A 23,312-nucleotide genomic window follows, 5' to 3' on the forward strand; every position below is an offset into this window, starting at 1 on the left:
CATATCTGTTATACTGAGTACCGCTGTATAATCAACAGTAGTAACTGGAGCAATCTAAAGTCTATTTTATTATTATAAACCTTTAGGACATTCAGGGTCGTCCAGACTGTTCTATAATGAAGGCCTTCAAATCTGCAAGAATAACTTTATGTGTTTCGCCATAAATAATTGCATAGCATAATCTGCTGAGATCCATGAAGCTCTTGAAACCTCAAATGTCATTTAGAGACACTATGGAAATGTTCCAGGTCATCCAAACTAGTTTATTGAATCGTTCTACAAAACTCAAATTGTTCAAAAGCTTTTTATTGCCATATTTTATAGCATGTGATGTTTTTATTAGTTTGGCTTCAAGTCATGCTCAGAATCGATTGAGAATAGCACTAAACTCGTGTATCCGCTTCGTCTTTAATCTAAGAAGGTTAGATCCTGTTTCGCACCTGCAACCAATACTTTTGGGCTATTCGTTTCAGAGTTTTATTGAAGCTCGTTGCTGCATGTTTTTGCACAAAATCTCTACAACTAAAACTCCGGGGTATCTTTACGACAAACTAAGACCATTCATCAGTTCGAGAGTTAGAGATTATGTCATACCCACTCACACTTCTTCTATGTACGGTAAATCATTTTTTGTTAGAGGCGTTGTTCTGTGGAATTCATTACCAAGCTACATGAAAAATCAACGGTCTATATTTGTGTTCAAGAAGCAATGTCAAGAGTATTTTGATTAGTCAAGATTGGATAAGGAAAGAAGAAAGTGTGTATTTTAATGTGTTATTTTTATTATAATTATGATCAAATTAGTGATGCCCAAATCCATGCCAAAAAGCTGTGTAGCATTTAAAAGACTTTAGTCTTAAGCTATCGGAGAATAAATAAATGAAATGAAATGAAACTATTTTTGAATTCAGAAATCTCGTAATATCAGCTATATCTGACATACTCAATCGCGGTGACTGGACCAATCTGAAGTTCACTATCTATTATTATGAACCTTTGGGACATTGAGGGTCGTCCAAACTATCTTGAAGTTTAGCTCTTCATAGTAACAGTAGTTATTCTCACAATGAACTTTAAACTGTAATCTGTAATCTCCCTGGCATATCATGAGTAGGACACGAATGCGCCCCGGAGTAAAGTGTCATTAATAAATCAATAATAATAATATCATGAGTCATTTAAAGATAGTGTTGAGATATTGCAGATGAACAACACTTCTGCGAAGACCATAGCTTTAGGTCTACTTTTGTGATAATGGTTTTTGCCACTACGTTAAGTAGTATTACATAGTCCACTGTACTTGCCGAAGCAGTTAGAGGAACAATAAGCGTTGTTATACATTTTTGGGATATTATGGGCTTCCTTACTGTTATGAAGCTTAGTTGATGAAAACAACCACTGTAACTTTCAGAAGACTTACTGGACATGATAGATTACAAATCGTAGCTTTGTCATCTGAAAAAAAAAATACCGTTGCATTTTTAGAATTTAGGATCTAAACTCAAGAACAGTTTGGATGATCCGGGATATCCCGACTGATCTGATGTTGTCTATTGTAAAGAACAGTTTTACTTGCGGTTTATTTATTTTTCAATAATTTTACAAATAAAGGTTTTATTGTATAATGAGTGCGTTCACACTAAAGGCGACCGGAGAGACCACGGTTCAGACCTACACTGCCCATCCTAAGCATACAATGATCGTTCGGCAAATCTAACCAGGGGTGTCCAAATTGTACCGCTACAGCTTCCCCCCTCCAGAACGATCATTATGCGTAGATGCCGAGGCTTTATTGTTTGGTTGATCCATCATTACCAGTGTGTTGTAAGCAGCAGCGATTTCCAAACAGTGTTTTAGTAGCTCCTGAACATGTGGTGGAAAGTGATTCGCCATCATGTGTATAAATTTGGCTTCTTCCGGTGGTACTTCCAAGTATTGTGCGTTAGTCATAAAGCGGTTGAAATATGCAGCCATGAGTGATTTCCTTCCTTGCTGAACATAATTTCCATGCACCATCTCTGACATGAATTTTCGTTGCTGCAGACATCCCCAAAATCGCATTAAAAACAGGCGTCGAAATGTCTCCCAACTATTGAAGCGATACTTAAACGCTCGGTACCAGAGCTTTGGGTTCCCCTGTAAACATTCATATACAGCTGCCAACCGATCATCATCTTCCAGCTCTCGCTTATCTACGCGCAAGTATTCATCGAACCGATCCAAAAATTCAGCAGCGGTGAAATACTCACAACGACCGTCGAATCGTTGTTTTGTGATGTTTTTTGTTCGTATAACTATTGCTTTGGTCTCGACAACTACAGATTGCGTGGCAGGTAGAGAATTTACCATCTCCATCGATTGGGTGCTATCGTTGCATGCTTCATCATCCAATTGTCTGTTAATCTCGTCGTGTGCATGAGTTGTAGTATCAGCGGTCCGTACTGTTTTGAAGTCTTCGTTTTCATTCAGCAGCTTGTTGTTGAGAATCACAGCAAAAATGTGCTCTAAGCGCCGAATACTATCTTCTATCACCGACAGCCGACGTTCGAATTCTTGGAATTCCATTATGGGAATTAAACGAATCAATCCCGGTTGAGCCCCCACGTTGTAAAGAACTGTTTTACTTGCGGTTTATTTATTTTTCAATAATTTTACAAATAAAGGTATTATTGTATAATGAGTGCGTTCACACTAAAGGCGACCGGAGAGACCACGGTTCAGACCTACACTGCCCATCCTAATCATACAATGATCGTTCGGCAAATCTAACCAGGGGTGTCCAAATTGTACCGCTACACTATTAACCTTTCACAAGACATACTGAAAGTTACCGTTACACCCGCAGACCTTAGGATCTAAACCCAAGAACAGTTTGTATGACCTAGGATATCCCAACTGATCTGATATTGTCTATTAACCTTTTAAAAGACTTACTGTTCATGATAGATTACAAATCGTGGCTTTGTATAATGAAAGAAGTTACCGTAACACCCGCAGACTTTAGGATCTAAACTCAAGAACAGTTTGGATGACCTGGGATATCCCAACTGATCTGATATTGTCTATCAACCTTTCAGAAGACTCACGGGACATGATCGATTACAAATCGTAGCTTTATATAGTGAAAGAAGTTATCGTTACACCCGTAGTTTTCAGGATGTAAACTCAAGAACAGTTTGGATGACCTAGGATATCCCGACTGATATGATATTGTCTATTAACCTTTCAGAAGACTTACTGGACATGATAGATTACAAATCGTACCTTTGTATAATGAAAAAAGTTATCGTTACACTCTTAGTCTTCAGTATTGTAACTCAAGAACAGTTTGGATGTCCTAGGATATCCCGACTGATCTGATATTGTCTATTAACCTTTCAGAATACTTACTGGACATGATAAATTACAAACCGTAGCTTTGTATGATGAAAGAAGTTACCATTACACTTGTAGATTTTAGGATCTAAACTCAAAAACAGTTTGGATGACCTAGGATATCCCAACTGATCTGATATTGTCTATCAACCTTTCAGAAGACTCACGGGACATGATCGATTACAAATCGTAGCTTTATATAGTGAAAGAAGTTACCGTTACACCCGTAGACTTCAGGATGTAAACTCAAGAACACTTTGGATGACCTAGTGTATCCCAACTGATCTGATAATGTCCATTAATCTTTCAGAAGATTTACTGGACATGATAGATTACAAATTGTAGCTTTTTATAATGAAAGAAGTTACCGTTACACCCATAGACTTAAGGATCTGAACTCAAGAATAGTTTGGATGACCTAGGATATCCAGAAGAAATATTCCTCATAATATTCTACCGTTTTGATGCTACTGACCACCAAAACTACAGAAAAACGTATAAAAAACTCCATAATAACGCTTGGAAAAATTCCGGCTTCAAAGGGTTAAGGAATTCATGGGAAAAATTCTTAGGAAATTGCTGGAGGAATTTCTGGAGAAATTTCTAGAGGAATTCCTGGAGGAATTTCTGAAGGAAATTGCTGAAATAATTAATAAAGGAATTCCTGGAGGAATTTCTGAAAAAAATCTTGGATGTGCTTCTGAAGGAATGTCTGGCGGAATATCTGAGAGAATTCCTGAAGGAATTTCAAGAGGAATTCCTGAAAACAAATCTGGAGGAATTCCTGAAGCAATTTCTGGAGGAATTCCTGGAGGAATTCCTGGAGGAATTTTCTGAAGGAATTTCAGGAGGAATTCCTGAAGGATTTTCCGGAGGAACTCCTGAAGAAATTTCTGGAGGAATTCCTGAAGGAATTCCTGGAAGAAATCCTGAAGGAATTTCTGGAGGAAATCCTGAAGGAATTTCTGGAGGAATTTCTGAAGGAATTCTTGGAGAAATTTCTGACGAAATTCTCGGAAGATTTTTTGAAGGAATTTCTGGAGGAATTTCTGAAGGAATGCATGCATAAATTTGTGATAAAATCATTGGAGGAATTTTCTAAGAAATTCCTGGTAGAATTTGTTGGGGAATTCATGGAAAAAAATCTTAGGAAATTGCTGGAGGAATTTCTGGAGAAATTTCTAGAGGAAATTCTGAAGGAAATTGCTGAAAAAAATAATAAAGGAATTCCTGGAGGAATTTCTGAAAAAAATCTTGGATGTGCTTCTGAAGGAATTTCTGGCGGAATGTCTGAAGGAATTCCTCAAGGAATTTCAAGAGGAATTCCTGAAAACAAATCTGGAGGAATTCCTGAAGCAATTGCTGGAGGAATTCCTGGAGGAATTTCTGGAGGAATTCCTGCAGGAATTTCAGGAGGAATTTCTGAAGGAATTCCTGGAGGAATTTCTGAAGGAATTCCTGGAGGAATTTCTGAAAGAATTCCTGGAGGAATTTCTGAAGGAATTTATGGAGGAATTTCTGAAGGAATTCCTGGAGGAATTTCTGAAGGAATTTCTGTAGGAATTCCTGAAGGAATTTCTGAAAGAATTCCGGAAGGAATTTCTGAAGGAATTCCTGGAGGAATTACTAAAAGAATTCTTAGAGGAATTTCTGAAGGAATTCCTGGAGGAATTTTAGAAGGAATTCTAAAGGAATTCCCGGAGGAATTTCTGAAGGAATTCCCGGTGAAATTTCTAAAGAAATTCCTGGGGGATTTTCTAAAGGAATTCCTGAAAGAATTTCTGAAGGAATACCCAGAGGAATTTTAAAAGGAATTCCTGGAGGAATTTTTGAAGGAATTTCAAGAGAAATTTTTGTAGAAATTCCTGGAGGACTTTGTGAAGGAATTCCTGGAGAAATTTATGTTGTTGTTTCTGTGGGAGATTCTGAGGGAATTCCTGGAGCAATTTCTGTAGGAAATCTTGGAGGAATTTCTGAAAGACTTCCTGGAGCATTATCTGATGGAATTCTTGGAGAAATTTCTGATGACATTCACTGAGGAATTTCTGAAGGCATTCCCTGAGGAATTTCTGAAGGAATTCCTGGAGCAATTTCGGAAGTAATTCTTGGAGGAATTAGTGAAGGAATTCCTGGAGGAATTTGTGAAGGAATTCCTGGAGAAATTCCTGAAGGAACTTCTGGAGGAATTTCTGAAGGAATTCCTGGAGGAATTTCTGAAGGAATTCCTGGAGGAATTTTTGAAGGAATTCCTGGAAGAATTTATGAAGGAATTCCTGGAGGAATTTATGAAGGAATCCTTAGAAGAATTTCTGACGGAATTCCTGGAAGAATTTCTGAAGGAATTCCTCAGGAATTTCTGAAGGAATTCCTGGAGGAATTTCTGAAGGAATTCCTGGAGGAATTTCTGAAGGAATTCCCGGAGGAATTTCTGAAAGAATTCCTGGAGGAATTTCTGAAGGAATTCCTGGAGGAATTTCTAAAGGAATTCATGGAGGAATTTCTGAAGGAATTTTTGAAGTAATTTCTGGTGGAATTTCTGAAGGAATTCCTGGAGAATTTTTTTAAGGCATTACTTGGGGAATTTTTAAACAAATTTCTGAAGATACTTTCAAAGGAATTCCTGTAAGAATAAGTAAACGACTTCCTGGAGGAACTTCTTCTACGAATTGCTTCAGGCATACCTTCAGAAATTTTTCCAGGAATTCTTTCAGAAATTCCTCCAGGAATTCCTTCAGAAATTCCTTCAGGAATTCCTTCAGGAATTCCTCCAGGAATTCCTCCAGGAATTCCTTCATAAATTCCTCCAGGAATTCCTTCAGAAATTCCTTCAGAAATTCCTTTAGAAATTCCTCCAGGAATTCCTTTTGAAATTCCTCAAAGAATTCCTTCAAAAATTCCCCCAGGAATTCCTTTAGAAATTCCTAAAGGAATTCCTTCAGAAATTCCTCCAGGAATTTCTTCAGAAATTCTTCCAGGAATTCCTTCAGAAATTCTTCCAGCAATTCCTCCAGGAATTCCTTCAGAAATTTTCCCAGGAATTCCCCCAGTTATTCCCCCAGGAATTCCTCCAGAAATTTCTCCAGGAATTCCTTCAGAAATTCCTCCAGGAATTCCTTCAGAAATTCCTTCAGGTATTCCTTCAGAAATTCCTTCAGGAATTCCTTCAGGAATTCCTTCAGAAAATGTCACAGTATTTTTTTCTGAAATTTTTCCGGAGACACCTTCAGAGATTATTTTAGGAATTCCTTCAGAAATTCCTCCGGGAGTTCTTTCAGGAATTCCTTCGGGAATTCATTCAGAAATTCCTTCGGAAATTCATTCAGAAATTCCATTTTGGAATTCATTCAGAAATTCCTACATAAATTCCCTAACGAATTTCTCCAGGAATCCCCTTAGCAATTTATATAGGAAATACTACAGAATTTTCATCATGAAGCCCTCCAGGAGTTCATACATAAATTCGTCCAGCAATTCTATCAGAAGTTCCTCCTGGAATTCCTTCAGAAATTCCTGCAGGAATTTCTCCTGAAATTCCCACATAAATACTTGGAAGAATTCCGTTAGAAATTCCTGCTTGAGTTTCTCTAGAAATTCTTCCAGGGATTTCTTTGGAAATTCCTCCAGGAATTCCTTTCAAAATTCCTCCAGAAATTCCTTTAAAAAATCCTCCAGGAATTCCTTCAGAAATTCCTCCAGGAATTAAGGGATTCTTCCAGGAATTCCTTCAGAAAATCCCCATTGAATTCCCTCAGAAGCTAATTCAGGAAATAATACAGAAATTTCTCCACGATTTCCTTCATACGCTCATCCAGGAATTCCTTCAGAAATTCCTCCAGGATTTTTTACAGAAATTTCTCCAGAGAGATATACAAAGAACTTCTGAAGGAATTACTGGATAAATTTCTGGAAAAGTTATTGAACGAACTTTCGAAGAAATGGAAAAAATCCTGTAGGAATTTCTGAAAAAAAATCTTGAGGAGTTTCTATACGAATTTTTGAGGGAATTCCTGGAAAATTTCTGAAGGAATTCCTGAAGGAGTTCTTGAAGGAACTTCTGCATGAACTCGCGAAGGAATTTCTGTAGGAATTCTTGGAGGAATTTCTGAAGGAACTCATGGAGGAATTTCTGACGGAATTCCTGAAGGCATCTCTTGAGGAATCTTTGTAGGTTTTTCTGTAGGATTCTCTGGAGTAATTTCTGAAAGCATTCCTGGAGTGTTTTCTGAAGGAACTCCTGGATGAATTTATGAAGGAATTCATGGATGCATTACTAAACGAATTCCTGGAGGGATTTCTATAGGAATTTCTGGATGAATTTCCGAAGGAATTTCCGAAAAAAAATCTGAATTGAATTTCTGAAGGAATTCCCAATGGATCTTCTGAAGAAATTACTGGAATAATGTCTGAAGGAACTCCTGGAGAAATTTCTGAACAAATACCTGAAAGAATTTCGAAAGTATTCCAGGAGTAACTTTCTAAGGAATTTCTGGAATTTCCCAGGATTCCTTCAGAAGTTCCTCCTGGGGTTCCTCCAGAAGTTCTGGGATGCTTTAAATAGTTCATTACTGGATTCCTCCAGGAGTTCCTTCCGGAGTTCCTCTGTGTGTTCCTTCCGGGATTCCTCCAGATGTTTCATCCAAGGTTTCTCCAGGATATTCTGCCGGGATTCCACCAGGTTTTTTTTTCTTGGGATTCCTTAAGAGTTTCTCTCGGGATTTCTCCAGGATTTCCATCTTAGATTCTTCCAGGAGTTCCCAGAAATTTAGGAAAAAAGTCTTGGAGTAATTCGACTTACAGCAACCTCCGGATAAAACTCCTACAGAAATACTCAAAATATCTTTAAGGGGAACTTTCGGAAAGAACTATTGGAAAAAATCCCAGATAATGCTGAAGAAATCACTGACAGAAATGTTCCATAAGTACTGGATGGTAATTCTAAAAAAAATGGCAGAAAATACCAAAGGAACCTGGGAAGCAATTCCTGGAGGATTCATTGGAGACCTTTTGAAGAAATGGATGGAATTTTTGAAGCAGTCTTCGGGAAGAACTCCAGGAGAATCTTCGGAAGAAACACGTGGAGTAGGAATTTTCTTGATACAAATTTTTGAAAGCCTCCTACAAAAATCTAGGAAGAAACTTCAGGAAGAGTTTTGGAAGGAACTTCTCGAGGAATCTCGGAAACATCTTCTGGTAAAATCCCGGAAGGAGCTTTAGGAAAAAAAATTGGATGGAACTTCAGGAGGAATCCTGGAAGGAATCCGGAAGGAATTTTTATAGGAATTCAGAGAGGAACTCCTGGAAGAAACTTTTTGAGATATTCTGGAAGAAAAATTCGTCTACCTCGGTTCCTTGCTAACGGTGGACAACAACATGAACCGTGAAATACGGAGGCCACTGATGATTTTCCAGTTACTTTGTGTTGTGGAATGGACACTTCATTGACGGTCAATGTAAATCATCGTACTCACCCCACGAAAAGTGGAAGTCCTGAGGTATCCATAGCAGTACTTCCATGCAGCATCGATCAGAATCAACAACCAACAACAACACTATTCACTGGAACTGGAAGGGTTAAGTCGAAAACGGGTAGTATCCTTCGACGTTTGTATCCAACTGTTTGGGGCTAGAAACCTTTCTTTGTGTGTATTCTTCCGTCACTTCCGTTGCATACACTTCTTTGTTTTCTACGCTATTTTGGTTTTAAACATCGACGACGAGCTACGTGTTAACAATTTTTCTCTAAGCCGCTGTGGATTTTTCACACTTTCGGGAGTATGGGATTTTTCCTTCTACGTATTCACTAGTTTAACATTTCCTCTTCAAGCTGCTCTTCTGTTACAACTTTGGATTCTTCTAGTTACACTAACGAGAATATTTTTTACACCTTGTTTTACTATTTCTTCTGGGGTTATTCTCAACTGTATCGGCTTAGGTCGCTACTTTTCGTTCACTAGAAAATGGGGTCAGCTCAAAACTCGATTTCTGCAGATGTTGCTTCTGCTTCTTCTTCTTCTCGATTTCGGCACTTTTAAAAACTAACTTCACCTTCGTTTTTCTTCTGAGTTTGCGTTAACAAATTATCCTGTTTCTGTTGCCGGGATTCCAAATCACTAATTTCACAATAACGTTGACTATAAAAAACGGTTTTCCGGATTCACTATCGATCGATTTTTTTTTTTAATCTAGATTGAGCATCGGCAAAGCTGTAGTCCACTGTGCCGTTTGGAAGCAGAAGTTTTGGTGAGCTAAGTATCGAAGGAGTTGTTGTTTTCTAGAAAGGAAATATCGAGAAACTCCCCCAGACTATGGGCGGCGGTACGGTCTGGTGGTAGGACGACTATGGGCAGCCGCTGTCAAGACCTGCCGGCGAATGCTGTCGAGGTCGTTACTGATGCCCCGGAGCTGACGCCGTCAACGACAACGGAAGCAGCAGCGGTTGATGCCGGTCCGGTTGTTGTCGCTGCCGGTTCGAAGAAAGTCGATGACGCTGCCGGTTGTGATCGGAGCTCCATTTCCGGTAGATCATGGTAGGGATCACTTGGGGGCTCGCGTGGGATGACGATAGCAAACCTACGGTCACAGCATTCGGAGAGTGTGCGGAGGTTGGTGTGAGATAGTTTTGTAACAAGTCTAGGATAAGAGGGACTTTGTAGATGAACGATTCACGAGGGATTGTTCGATTTGTTATGAGCGATGTTCATTGTCCTGTAGGCAGAAGATATTAAAATGTGTTATGGAACATTAAGGCATTGGAGAGTGCGAATATCAATGTCATTCCGTTAGCAATGCTTTGAAAACTAAATAAAGATTTAAGTTGTGCTGTGTTGAATCATATCCCGTGAAAAGACCAGCAATCGTCTAAGTGTAGAATCTTTAAACCCCAGGAAGTCAAATTCTCAATATGAAAAGTTCAAGTTCCGTACCGGGAATCCAACCAACCACACTCAGCGTGGCTTAAACATGCAATAAATCCTCTCTTGGTGTCACAAAATTGGATAACTCAAACTCACTCTCAGATAATCCCTGCTCTATGACATAACTCAACGCGTTAAAAATTACCCTATTCATTTTAACACTCTCAAAGCATAATCTAGCAGCAGCTGTAGTAGCACAAATCTATGAAAACAAAAGAAAGCCTCGCTCTACTTTTACCAAGGAATTGGCATCCCTATCCCTCCAATGCAATGTTTTCGTAGCCAGCATAACAGCGGCTCAAGCGTAGGGCTCAAGCTGGCAGCCTATCTTTAAGCACAGCAGCATAATTTTTATGCGGGGTAAGAAAACAAGAAGACCATAACAGTCCCCTGACTTTTACGCAAACTTGAAATAAATGTGGGAATGGGTGGATAAGGAAAACACCATCCTCTGTGGTGGATACCTATACCAACATTTCTTCTCGGGAGAGATGGAGAAAATCTTTTCCCAGCAGAGCAGGGAATATAGAATACATCAACGGCACGGTAACACAGACACTCCTACACGTTGCTCCACTTGCTCAGTTGTTATCCTTGCTGACATGCGGAGAGTAATGCACGCTTGGATGGAACCACACAGGTTTTACAGTTTGAAATCAAACATTGAAACCTTTGGAGTTGAAAATGTGTTCAATCAAAATGTTGCTTCTCGCTAATTGAAGATATTTGAAATCGATTCAAGAAAATGATGTCTTATGATTCAACGAACTGAAAAACGGTAAGTCGATAAGGAGAGCGTCTAACCTAGCTCTGGTCCTCACAAGTTCCTACCTACCTAGGCACGGTAAAGGTTGGGTATGCTGCGAAATTCAGATCCCATTGCATTGTGATCCACTAGCCTCTGCCCAGCAACTCCTATCCCTACCTCCTCGCGGTACCGACTGGAAACTATGAGCAACCTTAAAGATGATCGGGTAATCAACACCGGTGAGAACTTTGGTCGAGTGCCAGGGAAGGACTCAACTGTGCACTATGGTCCTCCGGAAAGCAGGGGGTTGGTGTCAGGCCCTATGAGCCAGCCGTGAAAAAAACATTGTAACGGAAAATCAGCAACAGAATAACAAACCGAGACCAACGGCAACGACCCCAGCGAACAAAAAGGACTTGCGATTGGAAACTCGGTACGTGGAACTGCCGATCTCTCAACTTCATTGGGAGCATCCGCATACTCGCCGATCTACTGAAGGACCGCGGGTTCGGCATCGTAGCGCTGCAGGAGGTGTGTTGGACAGGATCCATGGTGCGAACGTTTAGAGGTAATCATACCATCTACCAGAGTTGCGGCAACACACGCGAGCTGGGAACAGCTTTCATCATGATGGGTGATATGCAGAGGCGCGTGATCGGTTGGTGGCCGATCGACGAAAGAATGTGCAAGTTGAGGATCAAAGGCCGATTCTTCAACTTCAGCATAATAAACGTGCACAGCCCACACTCCGGAAGTACTGATGATGACAAGGACGCATTTTACGCGCAGCTCGAACGCGAGTACGATCGCTGCCCAAGCCACGACGTCAAGATCATCATAGGTGATTTGAAAGCTCAGGTAGGCCAGGAGGAGGAATTCAGACCGACGATTGGTAAGTTCAGCGCCCACCAGCAGACGAACGAAAACGGCCTACGACTCATTGATTTCGCCGCCTCCAAAAATATGGCCATACGTAGCACCTTTTTCCAACACAGCCTCCCTTATCGTTACACCTGGAGATCACCACTGCAGACGGAATCTCAAATCGACCACGTTCAGATTGACGGACGGCACTTCTCTAATATTATCGACGTCAGGACCTATCGTGGCGGCAACATCGACTCCCCCAAGCAACACACATGTTATAATAGAGTTACGACAGCGCAAGTTTTGGCTGTAAAGAAGTTTATTTTACGTAATTCTAACTTTTTGTTGTTAAAACGTAAAATAAACTTCTATACAACCAAAACTTGCGCTGTCGTAACTTTTATATAACATGTGTGTTACTTGGGCCGACCACTATCTGGTGATGGTCAAACTGCGCCCAAAACTCTCCGTCATCAACAATGTACGGTACCGGCGACCGCCACGGTATAGCCTAGAGCGACTGAAGCAACCGGATGTCGCCTCAGCATACGTGCAGAATCTCGAAGCCGCGTTGCCAGACAAGGGCGAGCTCGATGAGGCCCCTCTAGAGGACTGCTGGAGTACAATGAAAGCAGCCATCAACGACGCAGCAGAGAGCACCATCGGGTACGTCGAACGTAATCGACGGAACGAATGGTTCGACGAAGAGTGCAGAACGGTTTTGGAGGAGAAGAACGCAGCGAGGGCGGTAATGCTGTAGCAAGGGACTCGACAGAACGTGGAACGTTACAAACAGAAGCGGGAACAGCAGACCCGTCTCTCCCGGGAGAAAAAGCGCCGCCTGGAAGAAGCGGAGTGTGAAGAAATGGAACTGCTGTACCGTTCCCAAGAAACACGGAAGTTCTATCAGAAGCTCAACGCACCCCGCAACGGCTTCGTGCCGCGAGCCGAAATATGCAAGGATGAAGACGGAGGCCTCTTGACGGACGGACGTGAGGTGATCGAAAGGTGGAAGCAGCACTTCGATCAGCACCTGAACAGCGTGGAGAACGTAGGCACGGGAGCCCACGGCAACGGAAGGAACGACGACGCCAGTGCAGCGGAGGACGGAAATGAACCAACTCCCACGCTGAGGGAAGTTAAGGATGCCATTCACCAGCTCAAAACCAATAAAGCAGCTGGTGAGGATGGTATCGCAGCTGAACTCATCAAGATGGGCCCAGAAAAGTTGGCCACCTGTCTGCATCGGCTAATAGTCAGGATCTGGGAAACCGAACAGCTACCGGAGGAGTGGAAGGAAGGGGTAATCTGCCCCATTCACAAGAAAGGCGACCATTTGGAATGTGAGAACTTCAGGGCGATCACTATTTTGAATGCTGCCTACAAAGTGCTATCCCAGATCATGTTCCGTCGTCTGTCACCTAAAACGAATGAGTTCGTGGGAAGTTATCAAGCCGGCTTCATCGACGGCCGGTCGACAACGGACCAGATCTTTACCGTACGGCAAATCCTCCAGAAATGCCGTGAATACCAGGTCCCAACGGATCATCTGTTCATCGACATCAAAGCGGCATTCGACAGTATTGACCGCGCAGAGCTATGGAGAATCATGGACGAAAACGGTTTTCCTGAGAAGCTGACTATACTGATTAAAGCAACGATGGACGGTGTGCAAAACTGCGTAAGGGTTTCGGGTGAACTATCCAGTTCATTCGAATCTCGCCGGGGACTGCGACAAGGTGCGGACTCTCATGCCTACTCTTCAACATCGCTCTGGAAGGTGTGATGGGACGAGCCGGGCTCAACAGCCGGGGAACGATTTTCACAAAATCCGGTCATTTTGTGTGCTTTGCGGACGACATGGACATTATCGCTAGAACATTTGGAACGGTGGCAGAGCTGTACACCCGCCTGAAACGCGAAGCAGCAAAGGTCGGACTGGTGGTGAATGCCTCAAAAACAAAGTACATGCTGGTAGGCGGAACCGAACACGACCGGATCCGTCTGGGTAGTAATGTTACGATAGACGGGGATACTTTCGAGGTGGTGGAGGAATTCGTCTACCTCGGATCCTTACTGACGGCTGACAACAACGTGAGCCATGAAATTCGAAGGCGCATCATCAGCGGAAGTTGGGCCTACTATGGGCTCCAGAAGAAACTGCGGTCGAAAAAGATTCACCCACGCACCAAATTCACCATGTACAAAACGCTTTTAAGACCGGTGATCCTCTTCGGGCACGAGACATGGACCATGCTCGAGGAGGACCTACAAGCACTCGGAGTTTTTTTTATTTCACCGTCTTCAGCTGGGCTGCACAGACTGATTTAATGCTTAATTATATACTATTCCTAATAATGTTCTTAGAACGAGTTCTACTTATATTAAAATTTTGACAACATCAACATCTTTAAGTGCATTGAAACATCGCTCTAACGGATTGTTTTGGCCGTAAACTGTATGATGCCGAGCAATCATGAATGAAGTTCGCTGACGTGTTCGGCGTGCAGGTACAAAGAAACGCGCTTGCTGAAGAAGCTCTGGGCAGTCAATCTTGTTGCTAAGCACATCGTACGCAAACATTCTTTGTAGATACAAGCGGCGCTTGCGCAATGGCTCCAGTCTTATAAGTTGATATCGGTCGTTGTGGCAGCTGCAGTGGGTCAGACCACGGCAGTCTCCGCAGAGTATAGCGAACGAAGCACCGTTGGACCCTTTCTATACGTCCGATTTGAGTTTCCCTATACGGAGCCCAGATTTGAACCGCATACTCGAGAATACTTCAGACGAGTGAACAGTAAACACTTTGTAAAGCGTACGCATCACGGAACTCAGACGCATTCCATCGGATGAACCCAAGCACAGCAAAAGCCTTAGCGGTTGTCGAGGTCACGTGGTTGTTAAAGCTTAACTTGCTGTCCATAATTACTCCAAGATCCTTGATGGAGTTCACTCGCTCCAGCGCTATCCTATTTGCTCTGTAATCAAAAGTCAACAGCGTTTGCGACTTGCTGAAACTAATTAGCTTACACACGATAGCGTTCAGTTCCATTCCGTTTGAAGCATACCAAGCAGCCACAGCGTTGACATCTTGTTGCAAGGCTGCACAATCTACCAGTGAGCTAATGATCCGGTATATCTTAAGATCGTCGGCGTACATGAGGTGTTGTGAGTTTATTCGGTAGCTCAGATCATTAACGAATAACACGGATATCAGTGGTCCTAGATGGCTTCTTTGGGGGACGCCTGAAGGTGTTGGAAAACGAGATGACGCTGTGGATTTCAGTTTAACATATGCGGATCTATCACGTAGGTAGGAACGTAACCAGGTTATAAGCCAATCAGGAAATCCTAATCTATCGAGCTTCCTTAGAGTTAGGTCATGCGGGGCTTTATCGAACGCTTTGGAAAAGTCCACATACACACTGTCTACTTGCAAGCGCTTTTCCAAGCTATAGTTAAGTAAACTAGTGTACGCCATCATGTTGGTTGCAGTGGAGCGGTGTTTCACGAATTGCGAAATTATGGGCATGGCAGCGGAGTATAGTTTTTCATGAACCAATAGTTCTAGTGTCTTAGCAACAGGGATGCCATATATACAGATTTATCTGTATTATGCAGATTTTTGAGCATACGTACAGATTTCGTTTTATATGAAATACAGATTTTTGAGCAAGAGAGGCTATTTTATTTTTGTATGAGATACAGATTTTTCTCCCATATTTTGTATGGGATACAGATTTTTTAAAAGAGTGGTACAGATTTTTCAAAAAATCATCTGGCATCCCTGCTTAGCAAGGCAGCAAAGAATCGAAATTGGCCGGTAGTTTTCAACATTGTGGATATTGCCTGCTTTGTGAATTGGCGTAACGGCAGACTCCTTCCACAGCTTCCGACAGCGACAGATTAAACAATCGGCAAACAGGTTGAGCAAGGACGTCTGCACAGCGGTTACAAAGGGGGGGGGGGAAGCTTATCCGATCCAGGACCTTTGGAAGGATCTACATCTTTAAGTGCCATGGTTACATCTGCTACGGTAAATGTAGGGCGCGGGAAATTAAAGTTGTACGACGGCAGGGAATTCAAAACTTCGACGGAATCTGCGGGGGAGCCCGAACTATATACTGATTTGAAGAAATCAGCTAAAAGTTCAGCGGAATCCTCGACACTATGAGATGTTTTGTCACCAAATGACATTTCGGACGGTATAGCCTGTGCATCTTTTCTAGTTTTGAAAAAAAAAATGCCAAAACGAAGAGGGATTCGCCTTAACCTTCTTCGATTCGGAGAATGTACTCACGGAATGTGGAAGAAACACAATCGTCGTACTCCGCCTCAAGTCTGCGAAGAAGGATTCTATTGTCGGGGGTTCGGTGGCGCAGGTAGCGACGGCGTGCTTTACGAAGTACGTTTCGTCGGTGTCGGACCTCAGCATTCCACCATGGTTGATTATTTCAGCGATGGTGTCGGCGTCTCCAAAGCGGTGTGTGCCTGTTTATGATGCGAAAGATCACTTCGTAGAAGGTTGCAACTGCTTCGTCTACTTCGGCATCACAAAATAATTCCTCCCAGGCTACCAAGCGTAACTGATCGGCAACGGCGGTGAAGTCACATCGATTGAAGTCAAAATCATAATCTTCCAAAACAGCACGAGGATTCTCAAATTCGCAGGAATTGAATAGACGAAGAACGAGCGCTTTATGGTGTTGGTCAAGAGGTAAAATCGAAAATGGCGCTTCAAGCAATTCGGCATATCTGCTGTCGCTGGCGAAGACCAAGTCAAGCAGCTTACCATTCGAATTACTTACATCACATATCTGCAGTAAACCGCTGGCAATCATAATTTCCGTAAACTCAAGTTCCTGCTCCGAGGAGGCATTTGTCGGAATGAATGAATCCACATAGTCATCATATGCCCAGCGTAAACGAGGCAAATTATAGTCACCAACAATCACTACAGAGTCCCCGCTGGCAGCCTTTCGCATTATTTGTTGAACACAGTCGGAGTAGTGTGGTCACGACCCACAGTTTGGGAAACCATGGTTTACTGAAAATCCGTGTTATAGGAGTCTGCATAACACAAATTCATAGTATCGGAGTCTCTGCTATACGTCTACTAATGACTCGAACTCATTTTTGTAGATTAAAAATTAACTAAATTTTGATGTACGTACTATCGAGGCAAAATGTACGTACTATCGAGGGTACGTACTATCGAGGTACGCCTGTAATAGATTCCCGGGTTTTTGTTTAGTGTTCAGTATTGCGTTGTTCCTTGTTGTGCATGCGAGTGTCAAAATATAGTGTTGCACGTATCGCTTTTAGCGATAGGTCGACGGGTGCTCGAGTGAATGATTGATGATTGGTGATCTTGTTCCATGTTTTTCTTTGAAAAGTGCTGCAAATGTATCTATTAGTGTAAAATCATCCTTCATATATATGTTCATATACATAGAACTGCAAAGTTCGTCACTTTAAGTGTCGGCCAAATGTTTCATAATTTTGTTTTAATTTAATTAAATTCTCCTGTTTTTTTTTGTACAGTCCGCTACCTTACGGTTCTGGCCACACTGATTTGAACCGTAAATGCGTTAGTATATTGCCTAAGTTAATGCGGTCCGTCATTGTTAGTGTCGGTACAAAGTTTTGTTTAAATATATAGATTTCATGGCAAGTAGTATATTGGTTCACCAGCCCTCCCAATTGCGAGGTAACGCAAAATCTTGTTCAACCAATAAATTTTCATTGAAATTTTCATTTAAAATTTTCATAGTCTCACCATTTTTTCCAAACAGTGAGGTGACTCATTTGTTTGTATTCTAAAGTGATGCCTTGATCTATGAAACTGTCAATCTCTCCCTACTAACGAAATTTCTTCCTGTGTTAACTATGGAGGGTCCAGTAGTAATACAACCTCCATTAGAAACAGTTGCCGAACTAACATTCCTTCCCTTCTTCAGTAGACCGTAAGGACATGGTCAGCGCTGTTACTGACCCAATAAAGTTTGACCTCTTGAAACGTGTACCTTTAGGATAGTGGTAAATCACCGACGAACCGACGTGACAGCTAGAACAAATAAATTCAAATTTGTTGTCCGCGACGCCATAATGAAAAATAGCCCAACACTATCGCCACCTCTATAACGGCTCGCGATGATTTGCTACCACGACACTAAACCCTCGTGTGTTCATATAGGAAACGGTGCGTGTCTGCGCTGATTTGACAAAAGCGATCGCTCGCTTCGCTGGTCGACCGTTAAATTTGGGGGGGGGGGGGGCAGTTTTGAATCACCACTGTCATGTAGGCTCGTCGGTGGGTAAATCCCAAGCCCCAGGCCTATAGGTTCTCTGTGCAATTTCGCTAGCTCAGGTCAATCACGGAGTAGCAACTACGAAGTGTACGGTCACCAATGCCCATGCTCATGCTCACACCTTGAGATATCTTTGTACGATAACTATACTACACTTCCGGAATCGATAACTATACTACACTTGTGGAATCGAGTTCAGTTTTAGACCTACTGGCGACGGAGATAGTCGAGTGACTCCGTAGCTTGAAGGAATAGAAGCGTCCGTCTAACGAATTGGGAGTGGTGAGTTCGAGTCTCACCGGAGTACGTGGATTTCTTTTCATAATTAAAATCTCAATTTGTTCATCGAGTACATGTTCTGTTGTGCACATGGATGTCAAAGCAATTTCAACAGACCTGATACTGTTAATTGAATTTGCAGAAGACCTACTAGAGATGATATATTACAAATACAAAAGTGACCCGATTTTGCCAGCCCCTTTTCGAAACACCTTTTTTTGCTCTCCTCGAAAACCAACAATTTTCAAACTTTTTATCCCTCTATGTTCTGCCCTAAGCTGTAGTTTGATGATAAACATGGTTGAATTGGATAAAGTTTGACCGTAAGAGAACGAAAGCAAAAAGTTTTTTTTGCAAAAGGTCGCTGACAAAATCGGGTCCTTACTTAATGAAAGAAGTTAGCGTTACACCCGTCGAATTTAGGATCTAATCTTCAGAACAGTTTGGATGACCTAGGATATCCTGACTGATCTGATACTGTTTATTTAACTTTCAGAAGACTTACTGGACATGATAAATTGCACATCGTAGCTTTGTACACTGAAAGAAGTTACCGTTACATCCGTAGACTTCAGGATCTAAGCTCAAGAATAGTTTGGATGACCTAGGATATCCAGAAAAAATATTCTGCATGATATTCTACCCTTTTTATGCTGTTAAGCACCAAAATAACAGAGAAACGTTAAAAAAGTTCCATAATAACGATTGAAAAATTCCGGCTTCAAACGGTTAAGATATCAAAATAAAGTTCCTAAAATGTGAATAAATACAGTTATTTAGTAAAGGATGCTCTTTCGTTTACACTCCCGTGCAAAAGTTTGGGGTCACCTTCTGAAAAACATGGGAATGTTTTTCGGTCATATCTCAGTCATCTTTCATTTAATCCAGTCGTTTTCAGACTCTAACGAAAGATAAAGAGTTAGATTTGATTCGTAGGTACTTTTCACAAATTTTACATTAAACTAGCTGTACCCGGCAAACTTTGTCTTGCCTAATGCATTTTTATAAATATAGAAGATTTGTAGTATACAAAGTTTACCTGAACTTACATGTTTTCCAAAATCTGTACGAAAAAAAGTTTTTCGTGTAATTCAAAATTGGGTCGACCAAATTTTAAAATTAAAGTTGCATTAGAATCCTATTTCTATCCTCTTTGAGATCAATTCATTAGATTTGAGCGGTAACTATCACAACATAATTTAAATTATCGAGTTAGGTTTACATTTCACCGTGCAAAAGTTTGGGGTCACCTTCCAAATGAAGTCTAAGTCGGATTTTTGTTCAAATCGTCATTTTTTTTGTGCAACTTCAATTCTTTCTTCGGTAGTTGAATGGCAAGACACAGAAATGGTTATGAAATGTTCATAAACTAAGTTCTAGACTAAGTTATGGTAGAAAATGGTATATGAAATCCATACTAAATCAGCTAAGTATAATAAGTTACATAAAGTGCGAAAGAGGATAGAAGTGAGATAAAAATGACTGATTCGTGAATTCTACCCTATATTACTGTAAGTGTTATAACCACAAACATACCATTACTCCACATACTATATTCTCATATAAGTTGAAGAAATTTTCATTACGAAAAGATCCGTGGCTGATCGGGTATCGAACCAAGGCACTCTCAATATGCTACGGTCGAATACTCGTGCGCGCGCGTTTAAGGTCTGAGGTCACGCTTCTCACGGGAGAGAGGATTTTATAATTTTTGGCGTATTTTACATAATTTCTCGAATATGAGACCGAATATCGTGATTTCTTCATGTGCGAATATTCTACAGGTATCCTAGAATGTGCTGTGAAAATTTCATGATTGAAGGATTCTCCAAATTTGAAAACCGTGGTCAAGAGCGAACAAAGTTACTTACAGAAAATGTGTGTTCAGACATTTCTCTTGTATGATTTTCAAACATCGTGGTCATATATTCTCAAACCGCCATGTGCAAATATTATTACAAGTTCAAGGATCATGTAGACCTAAAAAAAGTATACTTTACAGCATAAAATTTCGTAAACCGTGCTTTTCTAGTCAATAATGATATGATAACATCGCTCAGATTTACCCCATATTGAGAAAAAAAACATTCTCTTATTTTCTCTGATCCTGGTGGGTGGTATGAGCACAGCGAATCGCGGCAGGCTTCAGGGTTACCAGAAATGATCATGCTGGCGATTGATTACATTCGCAACAATTTGAACTGTTGTTACATTCTAAACTCACTGTTTACTATGCTCATTGCAAGTTCATGTAGATGTAAAGTATAATAGTTATTTATGCAACGAGTTGCAAAAAAAATGATTTTTTTCTGCACTAGTGCTGAAAAGTACGAGTTTTGCCGAGGTACATACAAAATGTATTGCAATTAAATTTTCCTTGTACAGCTCATTTGAGTTTCATAATGTTCATCATGTAATCCAAATGAGTTGTATAATGGACATTATACAACTCGTTTTCAAAATGCAAGTAATTTCAGTTGCATAATAAATCAGTACGCAAAAATTGGCCATTATGATACTGAAATGAGTTAAATAAAATACAAATTATGATACTGAATTGTAAAAAGATAGTTATTGCAAACAAAGTGTGATTGCATTGCAATCTCAGTGATTGTGTGATAACTGATAATATAAGATGGGCCAGTGCATTGTTGGCAACCCTACGCGGCTTTCTGTTGCTCTCCATCTTTGACTCTGTGTTTATGATTGCGGTGCGTTTAGCGGTTCACATAGAAAGTGCTCAAATCAAAATAGATCAATAATGCATTTGATTTATGATAATTTCAAGATGTCTACCCAATATTGTTCGAATTTGTAACAAATTACTTTCCATATAACATTTTTTTACATTTCCATTGAATTTACTAGCATACAAAAACAAAAACATATTTCCGAAATTACACAGAGCAGAAAATAAAAACAAATGTCGGGTTGATTGTTATTCAGCAACACCACGCTGAAGGTATCCGAGTTCGCTCTGGATATGTTCTAGGATCATTTGGTAATGGATATCTCCTTGGTTTCCTTGTACACAATATGTATATCGCCGAGCCTGTCATGCGATATGCGAATACAAAAAAAAAGTCAATTGAGGGGGTTAGAAGCAAAGGGATGTAAGTGACAAAAATCCACTTTTGAGTAATTGAGGTTTTAAGTTTTTCACCAATTTTTCATCCCAAACAAAATGTATGGAGTTTCAAAATCAACCCAATTTTTCTAATCATCATAAAAATAATCTTGAAAAAGTTCATGAAAGCCTGAAGTCTGAAGAGTTTTTTTTATATGCTGAACTCAAAATCGACAAAATTGTCACTTACACCGCTTTGCATCTGGGCCCCTCAATTGTTGGTGCTCATGGAGCACTAAGCTAAAAAGTAAATTTCTGGAGGAATTCCTAAAGGAATCACAGTTCGAAATCCGAAAGGAATCCCAGGTGTAATTCTCTAAGAAATCACAAGTAGAATTGCCGACAGAATAAAAGGTTGAATTCCCGAAGGAAACCTAGGAAATATTCCTGAAGAAATCCAAGATGGAATCTCAAGAAGAATTCCTCAAGCAATCCCTGGAGAAATTCCTGAAGGAATTCTTGAAGGAATGAATTCCGTAAAAATCCCAAGAGTAATTCCGGAAGGAATCCCAAAAAAAATTCTTGAAGCAATCACAGGTGGAACTTTCGAAGAAAGCCCAGGTAGGATCTCCGAAATAATTTGTGGTGGAATTTCACCAGAAATCCTAGGAGAAATTCCTGAAAGAATTTTCGCAGGAATCCCTGGTGGAATTCCCAAAGGAATCCCTGGTGTAATTTCTGAAGAACTACTTGGAAAAAGATCCTGAATGAGTTCTTGGAGAAATCCCTGTGATTCCTTCCAGAGTTCCTCCTAGAATTTCTTCCGGAATTCCACCAGGGTTTCCTTTAGGACGAATTCATCCGGATTTTTTTTTTAAATTCCTCACAGGAATTCTTCCGAAATTTCTCCTATGGTTCTCTCCGGAATTTCTCCTCCGGTTACATTCCTTCAGTCATTCCTCCAGGTATTCCACCGAAAATTCCTCCCAGGATTTTTCTGGAGTTCTTTCAGGGATTTTTTTTTCGAAAATTATTCTTTGGATTGCTTTAGGAGTTCCATCTGAGAGTCTTTCAAAAATTGTTTCTATAATTTCATCCGGAATTCCACATAGATTTTTTTCAGTAATTCCACTTGGGATTCCTTCCGGAATTCCATCTGGGATTCCTAAAGAAATTTCTCATGGGATTCCTTCAGGAACTCTTCCAGGTATTTGTTCAGGAATTCTCATTCAGGAATTCCATCTGGGATTTTTTTTCAGGAATTCCTCCTAAAATTTTATCTGGAATTCCATCTGCAATTCTTTCGCAACTTCTATCTGGGATTCAGGAATTCCATCTGGGATTCCTTCAGATATTCCTCCTAAAATTTTATCCGGAATTCTGATTGAAATTTTTCGTGATTTTTATCTGGGATTCCTTCGGGAATTCCACCTGAATTCCACCTCTGATTCCTTTTGGGATTCCTTCCGGAATTCCTCCTAGGATTTAGGATTTAGGAATTCCTCCAAGAATTATTTCAGGAATTCTTCCTGGAACTACGCTATGGAGTTCCTCACAGAAATCCTTCCAAAATTTCTCCTGCGGTTGCTTCCGGAATACCTTCAGAAATTCCTCCAGGTATTGCTCGAGGAACTTCTACCGAAATTCCTTCAGCGATTCCTTCAGGAATTCCATTTGGGATTCCTTAGGGAATTCCATCTGGGATACCTTCAGGAATTCCTCTTAGAATTTCATCCGGCATTCTACCTGGG

General features: G+C 40.8%; 1 protein-coding gene across 16 annotated transcripts in view; it reads right to left on the reverse strand.

Annotated features, from left to right (window-relative positions):
* LOC109408324 (cubilin) overlaps positions 1-23,312 on the reverse strand; it is a 649,214-nt gene that overhangs the window by 555,718 nt on the left and 70,184 nt on the right. For 7 of the 16 annotated variants that reach the window (XM_029860374.2, XM_029860375.2, XM_029860373.2 and 4 more), the window contains exon 2: positions 8,844-10,080. The gene's annotated coding sequence lies outside the window, so the exon portion shown is untranslated. The remainder of the gene's footprint in view (positions 1-8,843; positions 10,081-23,312) is intronic. The other 9 variants (XM_062846950.1, XM_062846949.1, XM_062846952.1 and 6 more) reach the window with 6 other exon arrangements.

The sequence above is a fragment of the Aedes albopictus genome, chromosome 1 (assembly GCF_035046485.1).
Source record: "Aedes albopictus strain Foshan chromosome 1, AalbF5, whole genome shotgun sequence".
Lineage (NCBI taxonomy): Eukaryota > Metazoa > Arthropoda > Insecta > Diptera > Culicidae > Aedes > Aedes albopictus.